The sequence below is a fragment of the Myotis yumanensis genome, unplaced genomic scaffold (assembly GCF_028538775.1).
Source record: "Myotis yumanensis isolate MYYU_CA2020_CCGP unplaced genomic scaffold, mMyoYum1.0.hap1 SCAF_1, whole genome shotgun sequence".
Lineage (NCBI taxonomy): Eukaryota > Metazoa > Chordata > Mammalia > Chiroptera > Vespertilionidae > Myotis > Myotis yumanensis.
In genome coordinates this window covers 66,655,120-66,673,300 of record NW_027223752.1, presented here as the reverse complement: position 1 = coordinate 66,673,300, position 18,181 = coordinate 66,655,120, and the positions used below count along the sequence as shown (strand labels likewise).

General features: G+C 36.1%; 1 protein-coding gene across 7 annotated transcripts in view; it reads left to right on the top strand.

Moving 5' to 3' along the window:
- The window catches only part of SEMA6D (semaphorin 6D), a 563,670-nt gene that overhangs the window by 58,083 nt on the left and 487,406 nt on the right, over positions 1-18,181 (top strand). The window contains exon 1 of one of the 7 annotated variants that reach the window (XM_070423451.1): positions 4,633-4,649. The exons of the other annotated variants lie outside the window; for them this stretch is intronic. The gene's annotated coding sequence lies outside the window, so the exon portion shown is untranslated. Of the gene's footprint in view, positions 1-4,632; positions 4,650-18,181 lie in introns of those variants that run through there. 7 annotated transcript variants of the gene reach the window in all.

Sequence of the window (18,181 nt, the reverse complement as noted above, 5' to 3'; positions counted from 1 at the left end):
ACCCTATATACAAGATAAATGGCAATTAAAAGTAGCCAGAGGCCTTTCCTTTTTTTAAAAGCAGAATTCTAGTTAAATAGACCTTAGTGCTCCACCATTCTAGCCTTCCTCAGAACTGCAGGCGTTGTTTGTCCGACATTCCTGGTATCAATTTATCCTGACTCTGCTTGAACTCATCCTGTTCTTTGTGAGACAAATTGGTTATCAGGAAACATGTTGCCTTGGGAGTTCTACTCATAACTCTTGTTTCTAGAACAGTGATGGCGAACCTTTTGAGCTCAGTGTGTCAGCATTTTGAAAAACCCTAACTTAACTCTGGTGCCGTGTCACATAGAAATTTTTTGATATTTGCAACCATAGTAAAACAAAGACTTATATTTTTGATATTTATTTTATATATATAAATGCCATTTAACAAAGAAAAATCAACCAAAAAAATGAGTTCGCGTGTCATAGGTTCGCCATCACTGTTCTAGAACATAATGCATAATATCTACTTCCCCTACTATATGGCAACCCTCAAATACTAGTTTGAGGATGACTGTGACCAACTGTTCCCCCTGAAAAACTTTAGTTCAGGTTTCTTCAAACATGTCATCCTACTTGTTCATTTCAGATTGTGCTGCTATTTCCAGTTTCCTTCCTAAATTGTATGTAAGGCACGCAAGATATAATCTGAGTAGAAGGATCGCTTATTTCATGCCTTATTTTATTTCCAGATTATATATTGTTTTAACAATATATCATAAAAATTCAAGTGATACAAATAAATGCAAAGAAAATAGTCTTAACCAAATGCTTTCCACCCAGAAGTAACTTGTTTTAACATTTGATGATCATTTTAGACATCTCTCCATGCACATAGGCAGTTGACTATATTTATAAATTATATCTTAAACATTTCCACTTTTTTTCTTCTCTATTTTCTACTGCATACATTCTGATAAATGTGTAGTTATACTTTATTTGGGTTAAATTTGCATTTCCCTGATGGCTAAGGATGATGAACCTCTTTTCATGTATTTGCCATCTGTATATCCTCTTCAGTGAATACCCACTTCAGAAATCTCTGTTAATGTATTTTGTTCCTGTTTTAATTAGATTTCTAAAAAATTTACTGTTGAGTTTTAGGATATCTTTTTATTCTAGATATTAGTCCTTTTTTGTTTATGTGTTTTGTAAATATTTTCTGCTTTCCTTCTGTATCTTATATTTTCATCCTCTTCACATGGTATTTCACAATTGTAACAATTTTAAAATTTATTAAGTTTTTAATTTTAGTTATTTTTCTTTTTATGGCTCATCCCTAGGTGTCAAGTGTAAGTACTCTTTGCTTAGTCCTAAATTTAGATGTTTTCCTATGGTTATTTTAAAAAGTTACAGTTTTATGTTATATCTTTAAGTCTGTGATCCATTTTGAATTAATCTTTGTGTAAGGTATGAGATTTAAATTGAGGTTTATATTTACTGCCTGTGTATATACCCAGTTAATTTAGTATCTATTTATTGAAAAGGCTATCTTTCTTCCATGGAATTGTTATTTCACCACTTTCATCAGTTAAACATTTGTTTCTGAGTTCTATAGTATATTCCATTGATCTTTGTGTCTATTCTTCCACTAATACAATAGGGCTTGATTAATATAACTAAAGAGTAAGTCTTAATATTGGTTAGAATAATTCTTTCCACTCTATTCTTCTTTGTCAAGAGTGTTTTAACTATTTTAGGGTCTGTGTCTTACCATATGAATTTTAAAATAAACCTATCTTATTCTTAAAAAAAAAAAGGAAAACAAAACTTGCTAGGATTTTGTTAGAAATTGCATTAAACCTAGAAATCAACTTGGGAAGAATGAATATCCTTAGTATGGTTAGTCTTCCACTCCACAAGTATGGTTTGTCTTTTCATTTATTTAGGTTTATAAAATTTCTTTCATCACCATTTTTTAATTTAAAGCAGTCACATTCTACAACAATTTTGTAAGTATACTAGAGGCCCGATGCACGAAATTCATGCAAAAGTAGGCCTTCCTTCCCCTGGCTGCTGGTACCGCCTTCCCTCCAGTACCTGGGAGGCCTGGGCCTCCCTCTTTGGAGGATTGTGGAGCCCCCCTGTTGATCACCCGCCAGCCGGTGGCCTGTGCCTCCCTCTGCAGGGTGATCATGGGGCAATGGCCAGGCCCCCGACCAATCGCATCATACCCAAGGGCCTTGGCTGGCCTGGCGACAGTGGGTGTCATAGCGTGGTCCTGGATGGTCATTCCGCTGTTCGGCAGTTCGGTCTATTTGCGTTATTACGATTTTATTATATAGAATACCTAAGTATTGCATTATGTTCTGTTTACGCATGGGCAGTTAATACATAGAAATGTGATTGATATTTATATGTTGGTCTTGTATCCTATAACCATGGCTGGAAGCACTTAATAAATCTAGATTCTTTTGTAGATTCCTTTGGGTTTCTTATGTACAAAATCATGTAATTTACAAATCATAACAGTTTTAGTTCTTTCTTTCTTATCTGTATGATGTTTGTTTTGGTTTTTATTTCCTCTTATTATGCTAGCTAGAACTTCCAGTACTATTTTGAATAGTAATGATAAAAACAGAATTTTTTTCATCATAGGGGAAAGCAATTTTTTTTTATATTAAGTATAATGTTAGTTGTGGGTTATTTTCACATGCTGTTTATCAAGTGGAAGTATTCCCTCTATTCCTAACTTTTATCATGAATGAGTGTTGGATATTGTCAAGTGTTTTTTCAATGTTAATCGATATAATTTAATTTTTGTTCTTTAGCTTGTTGATATAGTGAATTACATGAATTAATTTTTTAAATTAAAGTTGCCTTGAATATCTAGAATAAATTCTACTTGATAAAGGCATATAATTATTTTTATACATTGTTGAATTTGGTTTGTCAATATTTTATTGAAAATTCGTGTGTCTAAATTTATGAGTTGTATTGTTCTGTATTTTTTATTTGTTTTGTCTTTGTTTAATTTTAATATCAGGTTAATATTGACTTCATAAAATGAGTTTTACAGAAACTCTTCTATTTTCTGAAAGAGATTTGTAGAATTAGTGTTAATTCTCCATTAACTGTTTTGTAAAAATGTCCAGTGAATCCATCTGAGTGTGGAAATTTCTTGTTGTAGAGGTTTAATTATGAGTTCTATTTTTTTAATGGTTATGGTACATTTCAGGTCATCTATTTCTTTTTGGTGGAGTTTTGGTAGTTGTGTTTTTTTAGAAAAGTTTCCATTTCTACTAAGTTGTCAAATTTATGAGTGGTCATATCCCCTGTGTCAATCCTGATATTGATGATCTGTTTGTCTTTTTAAAATTTTTGTTAAGCTTGCTAGAGGTCTTTTAATATTTTCAAAAAAACACAAACAAACACCAAAACACATACACAAAAACAAATTTAAAAAACCCTGCTTTTGGTTTCATTGCTTTTCTTTGTTGCTTTCATATTTTTAATGTCCTTAATTTCTGCTCTTATCTTTATTACTTCCCTTTTCTGCATGTGTTGACTTTATTTTGCCTTTTTTTCTAATTTATATAGGAACTTAGAATATTGATTTGAGACACTTCCTCATTTGTAATGTAAGCATTTAGTGTTATATATTTCCCTCTCAGCACTGCTTAAGCTTCATCTCACCTCTTCTAATATGTTGTATTTTCATTTTTACTCATGTGTATTTGGTAGACTTCTTCTTTGAACCATGGCTATTGAGAAGTGTATTGTTTAAAGATTTTCCTGTTGTCCCAACTACCTCATGAAAGATAACCTCTACCGAGGAGCTAAGATGAGAGGGAGCCTTGTGTTCTTGTGTACATGTCTGTATTTGGGTTTTATCTTGCTAAGCTGGAAGGGGAAAGGGAGGGAGCAGGCTGTGGTTCCAATATCACAGACTTTGGCTGTCCTTACCATGTTTTTGTAGATTTTCTTTAATAAATGTTTCCTCATATTCTGCATACAATTAGTACGATTTCTAGATAACGTAAATAAAATTTTTAAATAATTTTCACCAGTTTGGGAAGCAGGTTCACAGAGCTCCTCTATATGTCATTCCAGAGGCAGAATCAGCTTCAGTAACTTTAACATGCCTTTCTGCATTCCTTACTTCCATATTTTGCTTTATGTCTTGGTTGCTACACGTGATCACTGAATTGTTTTTTTTTTTTTCCCAAAAGAGGTGATGTGTTTTCTCTGAGAATTCTCACAATCAAGAATATCTATCTGCCTTTTGTATTTGTACTTGAATAAGAATAGCCACTTAAAAGAGTCTTGACGTTTACGTTATTTTTCCTGAGAACTTTATAGAACTTCTTCTTTTGTCTTTTGACAATAAAGGATGTTATGGAAAAGTCTGGAACTTTTTTTTTCACTTTGCACGTTGAAGTATCAACTTCTTAAAAAAATGTATCTTTCTTGTTGAAAGTATTACAGATGTTCCCTCCCCTCCCTCCACATTGACTCTCTCTACCCCTCTCCTTCCCCCTCCCAGGCCTCTACCACAATCTATGTATATAAAAACCTACGTGACTGAACAACCGAATGACTGAATGACGAGTTGACCGGTTGCTATGATGTGCACCGAACACCGGGGGACAGACGCTCAACACAGGAGCTGCCCCCTAGTGGTCAGTGCATTCCCACAGCCAACCTCCCACAGCCCCTCCCCTTGGCTGGCCAACCTCCTGCACCCGGATCAGCCCTGATCTCCGGCCAGGCTGAGAGACACCACTTGTGCACGAATTCGTGCACTGAGCCTCTAGTATGAATATAATTTGGTTAATCTCCCCCCTCCCTTACCTCTGAAACTCATCAGGCTATTGCATGGTTCAGTGCCTCTGGATCTATTTTGTCCTGCCATTTTTTTTTTTTTTAAATTCTGGAAATTAAGGAACTTATTAAGAATATATTTTAACTTTAACTATTTACATCCTGATGTGTATTGTATCCTTTCAATCTATGGATTCTTTTTTCCCCTCTTATTTCAGAGAATACTTCTGATATGTTTTGGAATATTTTTTTTCTAATCTCCTTATTGGATTGTTAACATACCAGTTATCCACATTGAATTATCTATATTCTTTACATCTATAATTTTTTTAATATTTGTGTGAATCTTCTTGACTTTTATTTTTGTATTTCACCCTGGTTATTTCAAAACTCTAATCTGTTCTTTATTTTTGTCTCAATTTTTAGATATCTGATAGTGTTTTGATTCTCCATCCTTTTCCTTAACTTGACATTCCCTATATCTATTTTTAAAATTTTGTCTTATCTCTTTGAGCTGATGTTTTACTCATTTAAAATTCCTTTTTTTTAAAAAAATATATATTTTTAAATATATTTCATTGATTTTTTACAGAGAGGAAGGGAGAGAGATAGAGAGTTAGAAACATCAATGAGAGATTGAAACATCGATCAGCTGCTTCCTGCACATCTCCCACTGGGGATGTGCCCACAACCCAGGTACATGCCCTTGACTGGAATCGAACCTGGGACCTTTCAGTCCACAGGCCGACGCTCTATCCATTGAGCCAAACCAGTTTCGGCCTCATTTAAAATTCTTATTGAGTTCTGGAGCACAAAGCAACATTCCATATTTTGCTACTCTTTCTTTGTATTTGTTTTCCAACTGGATTCTTTGACTGCCTTAGATTTTATATATTTTTTTTACGTTTGCTTCTTTTTTAAAATTGCATAATTTTTATGCTTTTCTGCTTTCATTTTTCTCAACTTCATATCATCAGTTTTATTTAGACTCTTACTATTCACACTGCAGTCTTCAAACCAGAGATATTGGTTGGTAGGCTTATTAGAAATGAAGAATCAAAAACTCCACCCAGGACCTACTGAGACAGAATCTGCATTTTAACAAAGATTTCCAGGTGATCCTTATACACATTCATACTGGAGAGGCACCGCTCAAACTTTACTGCATATTGAAGTAACCTGGGAGATTTAAAGAATACTAATGCCTGATCTGAGATTCTGATTTAATCAATATGGAATATGGCCAAGACATGAGTTATTTTATTTTTTAAATTAAATGTATTGGGATGACATTGGCCGACATGATCATATCAGGAAATTGTGAAAACCACTGACTGAGATGTTCCATTTATTTTTGATATTGTTTAGGTTACTTCTTTTTTGTCACTTGTCTCAATCTGTTTAGTGTGCCATCTATTCCTCTCATTCTTCCTTCTTCTGTACACACCCACAAACTGGGTACTGCTATCTATTTATTCTGTAATCTGAGAGTGAGTATTAATAGGATGAAGATAGAAGGGAAGGAGGGGTAGTTCAGCTATGAATGGTGAACCTGGATTCAGCTCTTTCTCCTGAGATCCCATTAAATGTGTAACTTCACCAGTCAGGGATGGATCTCAATTCTTATGTATATCATCTTTGAAAATGGGAAAGATTTAGGATTATTCCATTGGAATGCTGGAGTTTTCACTCTTAAGGATTAAGAGTCCTATACTCATCTCACAATCACCTGAGCACCTTCTAGACCTGCTTCTCCCTGTATTGTATGAAGTTAGTGAATAATTCTTAGGATTTGTTGACTTCTTAGTAGTACTTCTGTGAGTTGATAGTGGGATTAGGAGATATATTAATCCATGTTATAACAGAATTTTTAGTTTTATTTTTTAATATTTAAGACTCAAGGTTTACCACTACTCAATTCTTTTACTACTGGTGAATTTTTGCTCTTTTTTCTTTCATCTTATTAGGGGATTGACTAGAGATGCCCTGCTTAATCTTGCCATTAATATAGATGCTATATGGCTATTCATGCAATATAAATTTGCATTTGTGTTTTAAGCAAATATACTTGGCATTTATTGGTACACATTAGGCTGTAAACTGTAGTGGAGAGTCAGAATTTATTTTTTTTAATTTATAATTTTTTATTTTTTATTATTACTCAAGGATATGTTTATTGATTTTAGGAAGAAAGAGAGAAAGAGAGGGAGGGAGGGAGGGAAGGAGGGAGGGAGGGAGGGGGAGGGGGGGAGAGAGAGAGAGAGAGAGAGAGAGAGAGAGAAGAGAAACATTAATGTGAGAAACATTGATTTGAAAGAGAAGCATCAATCAGTTGCCTCCCGTATGTATCACAACAGGGGATTGAACCCACAGCCTTTTGGCGTATGGTATGATGCTCCAATCCATTGAGCAACCTAGCCAGGACTCCAGTCAGAATTTCTTTAAATTCAACCATTTTATATTTGATTTTAGAAGTTTTTTATATTATGCTTTTATTATCAATGATTTAATTTAAAAACTTATTGTTAGTTTATTCAAGCAATGTAGACCTATTTCTCAATCTTATAGTTATAAATATTGTGAAACTGTGTGTATGCACTATAGCACATATATAAAAATAATTTGTCTTTCAAATAGGAGTACCTACATATTCAGGAGTGTTCATGTTAATGCTATTGTGAATACAATAGATGAGATCTAACCAAGCATAAAAATAGCTGATTTAGAATTTAAATAACAATGTAGCTTATTACTGGGGAAAGAAAAACATTAACAGTTAAAAATAGAGCTGAATTTAAAATAAAAGGGCTAAAACCCTCACTCTTAAAAACCAAAGTGAATCTCATTACAGATTATATTCATATATTACTACACAATAAGTTAGATCATTTTAACTTCCTATACATTAATTCAAGAGCTTTTTAAACTTTATTTATAAATCCCTTTTCCCCTATTTTTAATTATATAAATTTTATTAATTGTGTTGTCAGCTTTCTGTAAAGTTTTTCTGGGTTAACAAGGGTCTATGACTTGAATATCTAATGATTAAAGGTTCAGTAATATGTCTAAAGTTACTGACAATATTTATGGGCTCAAATGACACTGAAATCTGAGTTACTTCACTAATTTCATGCTCTTTCAGATAAGGCACCTAGTTTTCATGGCATTTTGCAAGAGCAGCAAATTAAAGGAATCTTTGTTAAGAACTAGTTCTATTATCTTTAAAAGTCTCCAAAGATTATAAAAATTTGAATAACTCACTTATACATTTTAATTTATTTATTATTTTATTTTTACTGTCATAAGTTTGAAACTTGTCTGAATCTATGAATTAATTTCAGGAGAATTAACAAAATATTGAGTCTTCTAATTCAAGAACATGGTATAACTTTATTTAGATCTTTATTGCCTCAGAAATGTTTCATAATTTACAAAATAGAGATTCTGAATATCTTTCGTTACATTTATTCTTAGGCATTTGACCTTTTGATACTACTAGTATTGTAAATGCTATTTTAAAAGTTTTATTTTCCAGTTATTTGTGCTATTATATAAATTATAATTAATATTTGATTATTGTCATTCTATCCTGTGACCTAAGTTCATTTACTAATGCTAGTAATTTTTTATAGATTTTTTAGGATTTTCTGTGTAAACAGTTCTATTATTTAAAATTGAAAGAGTTTTTATTTTTTATTCCAATCTTTACACCTTTTTTTTCTTTCCTTATTGCACTGTCTTCTAGTACAAATTGGAATAAAAATGGCGAGAGAGTGTATTTTTGCCTTCTTCCTAATCATAGAGAAAAATAATTCAGTATTTCACCATTAAGTTTAATGTGAGCACTAAATAACTCACCTGATTAGTAATTAGCCTTTCACTATATTTGCTTAATCACAAACTAGTGAGCAACCCATCTCTCTATGGAAGAATCAAGCCATCTCTTTTTTAAAATATATATTTGAAAGTGAGTTTCATACATCCATTCACCTCACCTACAAACAACTAAATGTACATATCCTTAATTATGGTTCATTGCTTATTCATATTCTGCTTTTTTTTCTTTTGAGGTAAAATTTAATGAATACACAAATTTGAGTTATATTATTATTTTTTAAATATATTTTATTGATTTTTTACAGAGAGGAAGGGAGAAGGATAGAGAGTTAGAAACATGAGAGAGAAACATCAATCAGCTGCCTCCTGCACACCCCCCACTGGGCATGTGCCTGCAACCAAGGTACATGCCTTTGACCAGAATTGAACCCGGGACCCTTCAGTCCGCAGGCTGATGCTCTATCCACTGAGCCAACCCGGTTAGGGCATGAGTTATATTATTTCATTATTTTTTGACAAGTGCAAGCATCTGTGCAACCCAACTATTGTGGAAGACAAAATGCACTGGACGATTAGGATATGATTTTATTCAGGCTATTGAAATAGAGAAAACATTTATTAATGAGGAATACCTCAAAGAAAATGATGTGGATTTAGGATTTTACAGAGGTAGGTAAACAAGGGAATTGGTCATACACAAGTGGTATGGGAGTCTTGAGGAACGATAGACATGGGTCTTATTTAGAAATATGGAAGGGCAGGGTGGTCACTGGGGGATAGCTGTTGCCAGGTAAACAAAGGGGAGATTCTTAACCATCTTTGTTTTGGGGGAACACAAACTGTCAACAAATGCCGGAAAGCAGAATCTCAATGGATTGAGATAATGCTCTGGGGCCGTGGTTGGCAAACTGCGGCTCGCGAGCCACATGCGGCTCTTTGGCCCCTTGAGTGTGGCTCTCTCACAAAATACCACGTGCAGGCGCGCACGTTCAGTGAGATTGAAACCTCGTGGCCCATGCGCAGAAGTTGGTATTTTGTGGAAGAGCCACACTCAAGGGGCCAAAGAGCCGCATGTGGCTTGCGAGCCACAGTTTGCCGAGCCGCAGTTTGCTGACCACTGCTCTGGGGAATGGCAGTTTTGCACAGTTGTTTATATATTTATACATTACAATCAAAAGAGGAGACATAAGTGGGTTATATGAAATCCATTGGTGATAGATTAGGGAGGCAGGAGAAAGCAAAGTGGGGTGGGGAGAAAGGAACCTCTGGGATTAGATAAAAAATAAAATGATAGACATATATGTCTTGTACTTAGGTGGGTGAAGGATAGTTAACAGTCAACAATTAACAATAATAATGAGAGGATTTGTGGTCTCTGCAGAGTGGTGCCTGTGCTTTGTGGGGTCCTGGAAAAGGAAAATTACTGTGACTTTCCAATATGTTATCATAGATGCAAAAAGACAATAGACCAGCTCAGTTAAGGTGAAGACTGACCTTGGTGAGGGAAGATGCTGGCCCAGGCCATGACTACCCACTTTAAACTGCTTTTTAGTTAAAAACATTTTAATTTCAGATCATCCTTTGTGGTTACTTTAGGTCTCTGACTTTGCAAGGATGCCATGCAGGCCTGCCCTGAGCTAATCAGGTTAGCATGTGGCCCCTTTTCACCAGAGATGCTTGAGGGTAATCAGTCCAGTGGATTCTAAGAGGTTAGTGGAGGAAAACCTTTGGCTGGGCAGCACCACTCCTTGAGTTTCTTGAAGCTCTCAAACTGTATGTTAATGCTTTTGGTGGTTATGCACATTCTTATTTAGAGGCATGTATGACCCAAGTATTTTGCCACACTTTTTTTTTTCCCAAGGAGAATTTTTTCCCATAAATTAATTTCAGTGATTGTGAGTCTCTCGGGGCTTATGCCGGGATACCTGGCTTCAAATTGCTAGGCTTCATCAAATCTTGAGTAAATTTGCAAGGCCCTGCAGAACCCAGTAAGGCAGCGGTTCTCAACCTGTGGGTCGCGACCCCTTTGGGTCGCCTAAGACCATTGGAAAACACATATATAATTACATATTGTTTTTGTGATTAATCACTATGCTTTAATTATGTTCAATTTGTAACAATGAAATTAGGGGTCACCACAACATGAGGAACTGTACTAAAGGGTCGGGGCATTAGGAAGGTTGAGAACCACTGCAGTAAGGGATCTGGGTAGTTAGATTTTAGGTCTCAGTGATATCAAGTCAAGCAAAAGGGAGAAAAACTGGAAAGTAAATTTGAAGAATTATAGCCAGATATGGAAGAAACTGGAAGCATTAAGAATGTGGTAAGAATTGTTAACTTGTCCATGAGAATCCAGCCTAATTTACATCTAGATACCAAAACTGTTTTTCATACAATTGGAGAGGAAGTTAGTTAGATTTCTACCAGACAGGATAGAGCTTGCATATCTATCAGTTACCTGCAATTTACAAAGAGTTGCAAAATAGCTCAAAGACACTATACTCACCCCTTGTTTTGATCAAAAATATCTCAAAGAAAAATTACTCTTACTCACAAAACTAGATGGTCACATTAGATTTTTGCCTGATTATTTATATACATGCAGCAAGAATGGTAGTTTACCACATAGACCTAAATTTGCTTTGCTGAAAATTTTTATAAGGAATCTAATATTGGACTTTTAAAAGCCTCTAAAGGATAGCTGGGCAAGCAAAGAACAAACTACCTGACTTCAGCCTTAATACCTGGAATTTTAGGTGAATTCCTCTTCTCTCAACGTCCCCAGAATATTCTAAGATTCTTGACATGACCTGCCTTACTCCCCTTGTGAAGTTGAGAACCTTTCTTTGTTCTGATTTATACCATTGTTTGTTCACTAGTTTGGGACGCACCACTTACTGTCTTACAATTAATTCTAAGGGAATACGTGCCCTTAGTTTCACACTTCATTTCCTATTTTAATGTTTCAAGAGTGAGCTAAGCCTTCTGAAGTAGGACTCCTCTTTTGTCCTGCCTTTAAAAAATGGGCCCACAGAAGTTTCTCTCTCATACTTACAGTGCCCAAGCCTGTTACCCAGACAACAGTATCTGTACTTTTTCCTCATAACATAAATTTTAATAGAGGTTTCTTGGGTTTGGGTACTTGTAACATAGTAAGAGAACCTGAGAAAGAATAGATATCACTAGTCTGTATTGCCCATTTATATGTATCTATATACATAAAAGGCTAAGTGACCGACCGTCCATCTGACTGTCCGACCGATCAACCGGCTGGTACATATGACGTGCACTGGCAATTTAAAAATAAACGTTGACTCGTGCATGCACAATACATATAAAGCTCTCTTTGGCGCCAATTGCATGTGTGTGTTTTGATCTGTCATTTTTGATCATGAATTTGGTTGTGTTTGTTCACATTCTGAAGCTGAAAGAAAGCAGCATACTTGACAGAATATGTCTGAAGACCAACTATTGGCACAACTGTCCCCGTCTGACACTGGCCTCCCATTTAAATTAATTCAAAGAGAGTTTCTCATGATGCCAGCATTTGCGATGACTATTAATAAATCACAAGGACAAACTCTAGACAGAGTAAGAATATTCCTACCTGAACCTGTTTTCGGACATGATCAGTTATATGTTGCTTTCTCTCGAGTTTGAAGAGTGTGTGATATTAAAGTTAAAGTTGTAAATACTTCATCACAAGGGTAATTAGTCAAGCACTCTGAAAATGTTTTTACTCTCAATGTGGTATACAGGGAGATATCAGAATAAGTTTAATCAACTTATTAGTCATTGTTTTTATCAATGTTGTTTTTATATCATGTTTTTGTTGTTTTTATGCCATGTCTTTGTTGTTCTATCATGTTGTTATTGTTTATTTATTAATCAATTTATATATTATTTTCATATACATTTTACTAATTTTCTTTCATCTCTGACACTTCTATTATAAAGGGCGAATAGCAATATTAAAATATGTTTTCTAATTCATTTCCTTTCAATGTACATGAATCCATGTACTGGGCCACTAGTGTTAAATAAAAGTCTTTAAAAGTGCTAATAGTCATATAGAGGGCGAAAATCCTAACTTAAATGATAGCATTGAGAACAATACTAAATCAAGATTTATATTTGATTATTTGTAGACTTTAGCCAGAATTCTGTCCTTAGCCAGAAAAATATTACTCCTCAGATTGAGAAATAATCCTCTTATACTTGCAAAGCACTTAGCAATCTTTTATATGTCATTCAGGTGTAAATTAATGAATGTTATTTTTTTCTAATCACAGTTGCTATCATGATGTATTAACAGGAAAAGCTAATTGAATAGCAAAAAAATCCTAGAGTGAAAGAGCTGTTTCAGTCAGCTCTGGTTTACCATATCCTGGCAGCATTTCAGTAAATTTTCAGAGAGTGCAACTGATTATTTGAAATGTAATAATTGACTGTTAGTGGAAAAGAAGTGATATGCATAGCAGAGTAGGGACTTCTGTCATTGGTTATTCTACCTGCTGTTTTTCTCACAGTCAGAGCATCTCTTTGGTATGGAGGGAGGGAAGCTGAAATGGACTGGCCGCTTTGTAGAGCTTGGGATGTGGACCCAAAGGCTTGGGAGAAACATAGCTCATGCTGCGCAGCCCACAAAGCCCCCATTATTGCTGTGTGGGCAACTCCGTTTGCATCTCATTGAAATTGTTGTCTAGCACATCAACATAGGCAATTAAAAAATAAAAGAGGGAAAACATCCGCCTGCTTGTTTAAGATGCTCAGCAAAAGAAGGGAAGCTTGAGATTTGAGAGAAAAAGGAAGGTTTGTAGTATCAAACTTCCATCCTCACCCCCCTACTGAAACTTGCCTATAAAGCTACTTTTAAAAAAGACTTTAAAAGAAGAGAAAGGAAAAGCTCTGAAAGAAGCTTTCATGTCTGCCAAAATGTGGGTTCATTAAACTGTAAATACAGTAATGCAATTTGGGTTCACTTGCTGTCATATTTATTTTAAAATAAATTGACTTTCAGTGTATTTAATTTCTCAGGATGTTCCTCTGGGGCATGCATTCTATTTATGAGCTCGATAAGTACTACCAAATCTGGATTGATAGAGAAAAAGAAACATAAAGCTAAGAAGTTTTGAAAAGGAATCAGAGATTTTGGAAGGGAATATAGGATTGTGAAAAAAAAGTGGGATGAGAAATCAGGGAATGGGACTGCTGTGAAGGGTTCAGAAATGGTACATAAAACATGTGAGGAAGGGAAAGTATCAGAGAAGTGACCTTCATTCCCTGCCTTTCGTCTTCTGCCTCTGCTTCCCAGCTCTGCACAACGCCTCAGGGGTTTTCTCTTCTCTCTCCCCTCCTTGGACCATATATGTCAACGTGTTCCAGTTTTCCCACGGGTGGAAGATGAAGAATCACTCATTACCTGAACTGCACATACCTTCTAACAGAAAGGCAGGCTCTCCAAACAGGCCTGTGGATACTGTGTGCACTGAAGCTGCAATTTAGATCTATTGAGAAGGGTGTGTGATTCCCAGAGTATAAATGAGAATGAAGCAGGCTACTTATGCCAAAAGCAATTAACTAACCACAAGCTAAATAGGCTAAAAAACATTAACAGACCCATTGACATCCAACTTCAAAAACTATGGTGGTGGTTGTCCAGAAAGAAGAAATGACATTGACAAATTGTGTGTTGCAGAGACAGGGTGCCACATTTGACGTAAAGGCTGCCCGCATTTTCTATTACCAAGAGTTACAGGAGCCTTGAAAAGCACGCTTGTAATCTTGTCACAAAGGTAGACTGTCTATATGCTGACTGAGAAGGTGAGAATGAAATTAACATTTTTATTAACAGTCACACTTAGTATATATCATTTATCATCTCTTTAAGATTTTACAACACCCCTATGATGTAGATATTTTTATCCCCACTTTACAAAGAAGAAAATCAAAACACATAGAGGTTGTCCAAATTGTAGAACTAGTGAGCCTCAGAATCATGATTTAATTCAGTTTTAACATTGGTACCCATCCCTTCACTAACATAATACCATGCTGCCCACCAGGGAAGGGTTACATCTATCTGTATTACTATAAATTTTATGACAATAATGTGCTTAGTAAAAGAATGCATGTGCCTATGCATGTACATGGTCTCTTTAAAAATAGGACATCTAGCCCTAACCAGTTTGGCTCAGTGGATAGAGTGTCAGCCTGCGGACTAAAAAGTCCCAGGTTCGATTCTGGTCAAAGGCATGTACCTTGGTTGCGGGCACATCCCCAATAGAAGGTGTGCAGGAGGCAGCTGATCAATGTTTCTCTCTCATCAATGTTTCTAACTCTCTATCCTTCTCCCTTCCTCTCTGGTATTTTAAATGTTCTATGAACTGTGGAGAGGAGATTATCATATTTCAATGTCACTCAAGAAAATTTTATGGAAAAGGAAGGTGCTAACGTGTTTTAGGAGTCTGTTATGTGCCAGACACTCTGCTGGATGTTTTCCTGGCAGCTTTAAAGTAGGGAATGCTGTGGACTGTTGCCTCTGTCTTTCCTGTGCCACTATTCCAAAAAAGCAGTCTCCAGGTTCAAGCCATGTTTGTTTTTTATTGTTTCCAGGTGGCCTCTTACTAACATTGTTGGGCAGGGAACTATGCCTTTCCCTTGACTGCTCTCCTAAACCCTGTCTCCAAGCTGTTTCTCTGGCCACTGCCCCCTCTTCCCTATTGTCTTCAGCTCCTTCCAAATATTGTTTACCCCTCTGTTTATCCACTATGGTTCCCTGATATTCAGAATAACATGATCTAAAATTTTTAGACTCCAGAATTACTTTTAGTCTTGGTTCCTCAGAGGTCAAACTGCTGGAAAAATCCTCCATAGCAGTTCCCTTTTTCTCATTTAAGGGACAGAAGTGCCCCCATATTCTCTCATCCCCATCTTCCTTTTTCCTAAATTCCTAAACTCTCTAAACCCCAAAGTGGCAGGACCTGGAGTGTGGTTATTTGACAGACATACTGAATAAAATCAGTAGGAAGTAGTGTGTGTGTGTGTGCGCATGCGTGTGTTTTCACTCAAGCACATGACGTGTCCTGATTTACTAAATTTAAACACCTACAGAGGCTGTGACACCACAAGGGTCATTGTGGACAATAGGTAGAGACTGGTTGGTTGTTTGAATCATCGTTTGACTTCATGTCAGAGGCTTTGGTATTTGCTGAGAGCTAACATCTGTCTTCTCTCAGTCAATTGCTGCTGGTCTTCTTCTCATAGTCTTCACTTCTCCTACAAATCCCTTACTTAGATGACTTTCACATTCTATTGGGAATGGCCAGAGGCACACTGGGTCTAGTTGACCCCAAGAGGAGAACCAAGCCTCATCAGCAGTGGGTGGGCAGGGGCCCTGGTAGTTGCTTATGCTCTCACACTATGCGAGGAGACGTGTCCAGCTGGAGAAAATTTGGGACTAGACCAGAAATACAGCAAGCAAACACTTCCCATATGTGTGAGCCTGTCTCTACCCTCCATTTAATCATAGCCAGCCCACCCACCACCCTGCCACAGCTGACACATGCAAACAATTCTCAGACAGCATCTGCCCCAGGCCGTTGTCCCAGCCGGGGTCCTCATTATATCTGCTGCTGCTCTTGCACTTGCCTCCCTGGGACAGGAAGCCCTGGGTCCATAGGCATAGTTTCTGTTTGACCTCCTATTTTTAACTCCCTTCCTTGACTGAGTGGGCTTTGGCTTCTTTTGATTTTATCATCAATCCCCACTGCTCTAATTTTGGTTCTCCTATAGCATCTTGACCCTGGGAATTCCACAAATTTGCCACTGAAACCACCACCCATCTCTACAACATCTAATCCAGGGGTTTTAGACAGTAGTCATTCTTCTTTAATACCAGAACAAGAGGCATTCATTAAACAGAGCATATACCATCATAGATGTCAAGGGGTATGAGCATGTGTCAGAAGATGTACTTGAAGCTATTTTACATAGTGCAATTTCAATACTTATCATTAATATCATATGAGTTTTAAAAGATAATTTTAAAAAGTGACAGGGCATATAGAAAGAATACTGGAGTATGTTGAGTCTATAGTTCTGTTCGTATGTCTGTCACTGGATTTCAGTTTCTTCACCACTCACACACATTTATTATAATGGGTATTACTTAGGTCCTTTCTAAGTGTTTCAGTCAGAAATTCTTTGACTCTGTCTGCAGACAAAAGTAATTATGCTTCAAGATCTAGGTTATCTTATAAACTATAGATTCTACTATAAATTTTGTGAATTCTCTTCTCAGTTTCCGTAGAATCCAAAAAGAATAAGACCAGTTTTCCAAGGTAATTACGAAGACTGTCCTAGTGATTGTGCCCCAAAGTTACAAAAGTTCTTACTCTGAGGTACTAACTGCCCTGACATTCTTTTGTCAGGTTTTGCATTATTTTCTATATCTCCTCTTTAACCCAATTTTCTGTATTTTCTAGCAGAAATAGGACACAGTTCCTTAAAGTGTAACAACAATGATTTCCTTTATCATTCTACACTTTGGAACTTTTGCTTCAGGTACTTTTAAATGAGCAGACCCGAAATCTTGAAATTAAACTGCCAGTTATTAGAGATGATATTTCATGCCTCACATGGGGCGCACCTCCATTTCATATTGCATTTGTGATAGACAGTTCTTTGCATGAATAATAGAATGGCCCTGAATGAATTCACGTCGGCTCTGCCTCAGGGAGAAACGCAAGGTGAGCTCCATGACTCCTGCTAGTGTGATCCCTTGCCTGTTGACATTACTTTTAAACTTTTCTTCTGTAGGCTGCAGCCATGTGTATTAAATAAATGATAAACACTATTTCTCTCACAAGGCCAGCTTACCATTTGAGCTACAAAAAAATGCTTTGCAGGTAGTTGAGAGGTTAATATCACTGAATTATTTATTTATTCTGGATAGTTTAAACATCCCTACTTTCTGCCTTTTTTCTAACCTTTCTAGTGACTGCTTATGAGTGGGGGAATATATAATCTCTAACAAGGACAGATTACAAAGATTGTCTCTTATCTTTGGTGGAATTAAAAAACAACAACGTGAGTTCTTTCTTTATGAGAGAGAATTTTACATTTTTTCTTTCTACAAGAAATTAGTTGGGAGAATATACCCAAAAAAAGCAAAAGAAAAGAAAGGAGAATGTAGCAAGATATTCTACCACAATGGCAACGCTAAAACTGGGCAGATATCCTGACACCTATATTATATATTATGACCATCCCCTCCCCCATAGAACTATTATTCAGATAAAGGGTGAATAAATCGAGTAAGGGCATTCTTAAAGAGTAAATAAAAAGGAGAAGCAATGCAAAAAAACATCCCTCATCTTGAGGAATGAAACTGCCAGGCAGCCGTTCCTGCACAGCCTTATCACTCTTTTAAAGTCCTTCAAGAATCCTCAAATTTACAACTGCGAAATCATTGCACAGGTTCCGGCCTTTCTTTCAGGTCTCATTTCTATCATATCTTCATACTTTGTTATCTTTTCCTGTTAACCACCTC